Source organism: Bidens hawaiensis, unplaced genomic scaffold (genome assembly GCF_021521415.1).
Source record: "Bidens hawaiensis isolate Kalapana, Puna unplaced genomic scaffold, B.hawaiensis_p1.1 tig00002414_1, whole genome shotgun sequence".
Lineage (NCBI taxonomy): Eukaryota > Viridiplantae > Streptophyta > Magnoliopsida > Asterales > Asteraceae > Bidens > Bidens hawaiensis.
Window position 1 is genome coordinate 1354875 of NW_027491131.1, and position 7228 is coordinate 1362102.

The 7228-nt window shown below is 34.6% G+C and overlaps 1 pseudogene across 1 annotated transcript; it reads left to right on the top strand.

Moving 5' to 3' along the window:
- The first annotated feature begins 2545 nt into the window (after positions 1 to 2545).
- On the top strand, positions 2546 to 4726 carry LOC143619143 (protein PLANT CADMIUM RESISTANCE 2 pseudogene; annotated as a pseudogene). Its single transcript, XR_013151144.1, has 3 exons — positions 2546 to 2821; positions 3031 to 3102; positions 4470 to 4726. The product of XR_013151144.1 is annotated as a protein PLANT CADMIUM RESISTANCE 2 pseudogene (transcript).
- Positions 4727 to 7228: the final 2502 nt, after the last annotated feature.

A 7228-nucleotide genomic window follows, 5' to 3' on the forward strand; every position in this document is an offset into this window, starting at 1 on the left:
ACATATGAACAAATAAAATATCAAAACGATATTTATTCAATCAGTTAAACTCGTGCCACTGTTAAAATCTGAACGTTGTAGGTCTCGAGCTTTGTGGTGGGGAGTTGGCACGAATTTGGACAATTTCGTTTGTGTTCCTTATGGTGCGTTATTAGCGATATTAGTAAAATCCAAGCGTGAAAACTCATAAAATAAATTCGTCAAATTAGCATATAAAAAATAAATTTAAAACGACGTTTTTCGATCGTTAAAACCCATGCGTTGGTAAAACCGAGTGTTGTCATTCCCAGGCGTGATTCGGCAAATCTTGGGCGTTCGTAAAACCAAAGCATTCTCTGTCACGGGCGTCGTGGCGGTGAGTCAACGCGAATTTGGTTTGTTTTGGTCATGTTCACTATGGTGCCGAAAGCAAAACAAAAGGGTCGGTAAAATCCGAATGTTTTCGGTCCCAGGCGTTGAATCGGTAAAACCTGGGTGTTGGTAAAACTCGAGCGTTGTGGCAATAAGTCAACGCGAATTTGGTCGGTCTTGGTTACGCTCTTGACAGTACCGAAACTAAAAACAAAAGGGTTAATAAACCCAGGCATTGTCGGTCCCGGGCATAAAGGTGGTGAGTCGACGCGAATTCAGTCGAAGGTTACTTTCATTACGGTACTGGAACTAAGTAAAAACGTCGGCAAAATCCAGCTGTTACGGTGGTGATTCTGTATAACCTGAGTGTTGTCAGTCCCGGGTGTTGTGGCAGTGAGTCGACACGAAATCAGTTAGTTTTAATTACGTTCGTTACGATAACGAAACTAAATAACAAAATAAAAGCAAAAAGAACGTGGCCTAATAACAGACCGCCACTTGGCCCAATGAGATGCTAGCGGCACCAAGCTTCTACTTTATATATACTACTTTATATATGCTAGCGGTTTAACATAAACTCGACCTATTTTGCTAAATTTTTGTTTAACTATTTAACTTGAAACTGAGTTAAAACTAAATCTTAACTCACAGTTTTCACCTTGCATTCGTTGAACAATTCAGAAACAATAATAATGAGTAACTAAATACAGGGCCGGCCGGGCCATAGGGCAATGTAGGCGACCGGCCGGGGCACTTAATTTTCAGGGGCACTTAATTTTCGGGATCAAAACGCACATAATATGTTGTTATAACGCGTAATGAATGATGATTAATGTTTCTCCGTTATAGTCTAAATGTTTTACGAGATTTAATTGATTTATAACGTACGTTTTACGGCGTTTTTGATGTTCGCCGGAGTTTTCTCGCCGGATTCCGGCGAGCCGGAAAATCAAAGTAGGGGGTGACGGGTGGGTTTGGGCTGGGTAAAAAACAAATATGTATATTATTTTAAATATTTTACATTTAAGGCCCTTGCAAAATCAAGTTGTTTTAAGATAGAAAATTAAAGTAAAATTACAATTTGAACCTTGCACTTTGAAATATTATAAAAATGTAATAATAAGTTATAAACTTGGATATTTTGTTATATTATACTCGTATTGTTAGAAGATCGTTTAATTAAAAATTAAATCCCGGAGTTTCGTGAATTGGACAAACGAATAGAAAATGAGCTATCGATAAACTTAAATCATCAAGATTGAAATATTAATGATGCACGATAAACATGAATACATTGAAACGACAAATCGGGTCTGTTTAACGAATGCGAATGCAAAATCAAATTCGAATAAAAAAAAGAAATTAACGAATGTTACATGAAACGAATATTGAGAATATTATATATATATATATATACATACATATATATATATACACGCACACACACAAACATATATATATATATATGTGTGTGTGTACACACACATATATTTTTTATATATAAAATATTTTTATGAAAAAAAAAATGTATATTTAATGTTTTACCCTATACAATAACTAGCTTGATATAGTGGCAAAAGGGTATGACTCCTAACCAAAAGGTTGTAGGTTCTAGTCTCACTTGAGACATTTTTAAGCTTATTTTATACAAAAAGTATTTTACACAACCTTAATCATAACCAAGTAAGCTCATTTAAAAATTTAATAGTTTGAACCATTTACGTAAAGCCTAATTTTTATTTTTATTTTTTACTTATATTTCGTTACTCGTTAGAGTTTACGGGCCTTTTTATTTTGGCTCGACCGAGACGTATAAATTCTTGGAGACGGTCCAGACTAAATATAAACTCACAAATTTCCACCTTACATTCTTGAAGTGTTGAACCATTCAAATAATAATAAAAAATTTGGATTCATAATAAAACAAAAAATTAGTACTGTAGCTTAGCTACAGTATCACCGGCCACTTTCATTTATATATAGGTTAATACTTACATTATGCATGTTGTCGCTATTCTCAACATGATAGTATACAAGATTTAATATAAAATAACTAATTAGATAAACATTCATTAAAAAGAATTATACAAGATTTTGTCCTAGCCATTCACAAGCATCACCAACTTGGTGCCTATAAATATTAGTCCACAATGTGTCTTTCATCCTCACAAATCAAACAAGCAATCCAATCATTTTACAATCATGTCCGAGCATTCACAATCCTCATCCGGTCAACCAATGCCGGCATCAGCATCACCAACTCACAGCCATTCTCATTCATCCGGTCAACCAACACCGGCATCACCATGCAGCCAGTCATCAGTTCAACCAACACCAGCATTAGCATCACCACCATGCAGTCAATCATCCGGTCAACCAACACCGACATTAGCATCACCCCAACAACCTATGAACTATGCCGGCCAATGGTCCACAGGCCTTTGTGACTGCATCGACGATGTAACCAATTGTAAGCCTGTAACTTACCTTTATGTATGTCCTATAAACATCATTTTAAAAAGACTTAGTTTTTCTATCTAAAAAGTGTTGACACGACGTAACTGACTGCCTGTTTAACTTCTGTTTCGATGTAAACACTACTCTTTTGTAACAATGAGATGACCCATTAACCTAGATATATTTAATTAACGCGTGTAACATATTTTTAATGATATATAGGCTGCATCACGTTATGGTGTCCATGCATTACATTCGGACAAATTGCTGAAATTGTAGACAAGGGAACTACTTGTAAGTATCTATGCATCTTTTGTTGTGTACATATTCAAGGAACGTGGAACCTATTTTGGATTCTAAAGAGGAATTCGTATTTAAGATTTTGTTCATTAAAAAGATATTAAATGATTTATATATCATGAGTGATACTGTATAATCGATTTTCATAAAAATAAAATAAAATAAGTGAAAGAGACGTAGGATATGGTTTTTTTAATGGGAAAATGACCAAAATGTCCACCACAAAATATCGTCGAATAGACGGCTTTTGATTGTTACTTGACAAGATTCGTAACCAATCATATTCTGCCACTTATCCAAAAATTTCGTCGGGAGCAAAAAAAAAATCTCGTCGAAAGCCAAAAATGTTTCGTTAGAATCCAAAAAAAATCTCGTCAGAAGCCAAAAAATCTCGTTGGAAGGCAAGCAAATCTCGTCGGACCCAAAATAAATCTCTTGAGATGCCTAACAAATCCCACCGGCTGTGACGATTTAAAAGAAAACTATCAACCCTACAATTAATCTTGGTCATTTTCCTTTTTTTTATTACCTTAATCGTATATCCAAATTAACGTTTTAAAAAACCAATTAAGTAAAATTTTGGCTCATAACGAAACTCAGGGCGCATTCGTTTCACAGAATAGAATGGAATTGGAATTGGAATTGGAATTGGAATTTGCATAGGATTTGGAATTAGAAGGATTTGGATTTGGAATCTAAACATTCCAATAGGAATTGGAATTTGAAGGAATTGAAATCCAATTCCATTCTTGATGTGTTCGTTTGACAAATGAATTGGAATCGAGATTTTTTTAACGAGGATAACGGCCGAAACATTTTAGTTTTTTTAGATTTTTTGTTTCTTATTTATATTTCGCGTTATGATTTTTTTTTATTATTAATTTTTAAATTTTTTTAGGGGTTTCTATTATAAGAACCCCTCAAAAAAATATTCAAAAATAATAATAACAAATAGAAAACAAACAAATGTTAAAAACTAAAATGTTTTATTCGTTGTTCTCGTTAAAAAAAAAAATAAACCTCGAGAAAAGATTCCAACAAATTCACTTGAAATCCTTCATATTTCGAAAAGATTTAGAATCCCTTTATTTAAAAGAATTTGAAGGAATTGAATTCCAATTCCTTGACAACCGAACACAACAAAATGGAATTAAGATTTCAATTCCAACGAAACGAACACGCCATGTCATGGGATTTTAATTCCAATTCCTTTGAATTCCCATGAATTCTGTGAAACGAGCGCGCCCTTAAAATATTTTTGTTGTGTATATATTTTTGTTGGTGTATACAAATCATCTAAAAATGCCAATATTTGTAAATTTAATCACTAATATTAAGTTTGATTTGACATGTATACACAGCTTGTGATGATCATGCGGTCCTTTACGCTATACTTATGTTAGTCACCGGCTGTCAATGTATATATTCATGTATATACCGGTCTAAAATGAGAAAACAATACATGTTGCCTGGGGATCCATGTTGTGACTGTTTGCTACATCTTTTTTGCGAGTCTTGCGCCTTGTGTCAAGAGTATCGTGAACTTAAGAACCGCGGATTTAATATGTGTCATGGTAATATTGAAATTAACAACGCTAGATATAATCAGCAAGCATGATCGAGCCGAGCTTAAACGAGCCCGAGATACTCAAAATCGGCTCGTGAAAAACCTCGATCGAGTTGAGCTTAAACAAGCTTGAGCTTGAGCTTGAGCCTAAACATAAGCTCGTTTAATATACGAGCCTGTGCTAATCACTTATCAAGTCTTAACGAGCCTATTTATTTATATAAATTTTATTTAATATATAATTATTAATATACATAAAGTTACTTTATGAGAAAAATAACTAACTAATAAATATTATCTTATATATAAAATATTAAAATTATACGTGAAATATAATATATATATATATATATATACCTGCATATAAACATATAAAATTAATTAATAAATATTAAACGAGCCGAGCTCAGGCTTGGCTCAGCTTGTTTGCAACCCCGTATTGACTATGCATTTTCATAGAAGGGGATACTAATTCTAGATTTGATTCGTTTTGCGATATTTGTTTAGGATGGCATGAAAGCGTGGAGAGGAAAAATAATGTTGTCGTAACGCCACCGTGTGCTCAGGCAGGAATGAAACGTTAATTAGGAAGTGTTGAATGCATGAAGATTTATGATATGATGTTATCACTTCTCCTCGTGTTCTGAGTTTATTGGTTTTAATAATAGGGGTATTTACATATTTCTTCTTCCTAAACTTTGAAATTACATATTTTCTCAAACCATGCTTAAAAAGCATTGTACATTTTGCATTTAAAACTTATATTTTGAGGAAATATATAATTTCAAATGTTAGGAAGGGAAAATATGTAAAAATTCCTAATATGAATATAAAAGTTTGTTTATGATCAAAGTGTTCTTAAAGTTAGTTTTGAACATAGAATATTTTTCTTTTTTTAAATAAATCCATAATCAAATAAAGACACCTAAGTTGGTTAGGAATCATTTGGGCCGACACTAAAATCCTTTCAAAGCTGACGTGACTGTCGTGACAAAACCTTTATATGACGTATGTTGTGAACAAGCTACAAATGAGCCTAAAGAGGAATGATTACTCTAGGAAGATGCCGGCTGTGCTTAGGCAACATAAGAGCCTATACAATGAAGTCCGGATCATTTAGCTTATCTTATTTATACTTATGCTATGTATTTGTCACACTATTTAAGTCTGGATCATTTAGCTTAGACTATGAAATATTAGAAGTTATTTAAGTCTTAAAGGTCCATATGTGGGTCTTCAAGACAGTTATTTAACCCGTCTTTAGCCGCCAATCCTAACTGTAACAACAGTTGTATAACCACCAAAACCATGGCTACATGCCTACAAATAGTCGTCGTGATCTATTATTTGGATGTATATATTCTCTCTAAACGAATTATGGTTTGTTAGTCGGTCAGGTTTCACAAAAGTTGGTTCCCATTGCATAACACTTAGTTATTCTAAGTGGTTACATGTTATGTGGTATAGTTTGTTTATTCACCAACGTTTTGTGTTTGTTTATTTAACAAACTTTGGTAACTTTTGATATATGAATAATAAGAGATTACAAATTGATTAAATAGTAAAAGGAACCTATATTAGGTAACCATAATCATAGAAAATATATGCATGAATATATGCATAATATATGGCCAAACATAAGATGCCAATACTCCCCCTCAAGTTGGAGTGTGTAGGTTTCGAACACCCAATTTGCCAAGTAGAGCATGAAGTTGTAAAGACCCAAGTGCTTTGGTAAATAAATCGGCAATCTGCAACGTAGTAGCAGTGTGAAAAGGTTTAATCTCTTTTGTTTCAACTCGTTCTCGAACAAAGTAGCAGTCCATTTCTACATGCTTTGTCCGTTCGTGAAAAACGGGGTTGTTGGCGATTTGTATGGCAGCCTTATTGTCACAAAAGAGAGGTGTGGGGCCAATGAGTTTAACTTCCAGCTCCTTTAGGAGCCAACAAACTCAAAGAGTCTCACTAACGGTGTTTGCCATGGCTCGATATTCAGCCTCGGCAGAGGAAAGAGAAACCACCGATTACTTCTTAGATTTCCAAGAAATTGGCCCACCACCAAAAAGCAAAACATAGCCTGTCCTCGATCTTCTAGTGAATGGGCAACCCAACCAATCAGAATCAGATTATGCCGTGAGACTCAAACCGCCGTCTTTTGGGAGCAGTATTCCTTGACCAGGTGTGGTTTTCAAATATCGAAGAACTCTATTTGCCGCGTCCATGTGATTCTGTCGCGGATCGGCAACAAATTGACTCAAGATATTTACCGAGTAAGTGAGGTCCGCTCGAGTCGCCTGAAGATAAAGTAGCTGCCCGATCAACCGCCGGTATTGATTTGCATCGACCTCAGGTTCTTTACTTTCTTTATCAAACTTCAGGTTTTGTTCCGTAGGAATCAAGCTTGGACGACACCCTTGCATACCGCTATCTTCAAGTATGTCTAATGTATATTTTCGTTGGCTAAGAACCAACCCCTCGGAGGTACGAGCAACCTCAATGCCCAAAAAATATTTAAGTGTCCCCAAGTCTTTTATGTTGAATAGTTTATCAAGA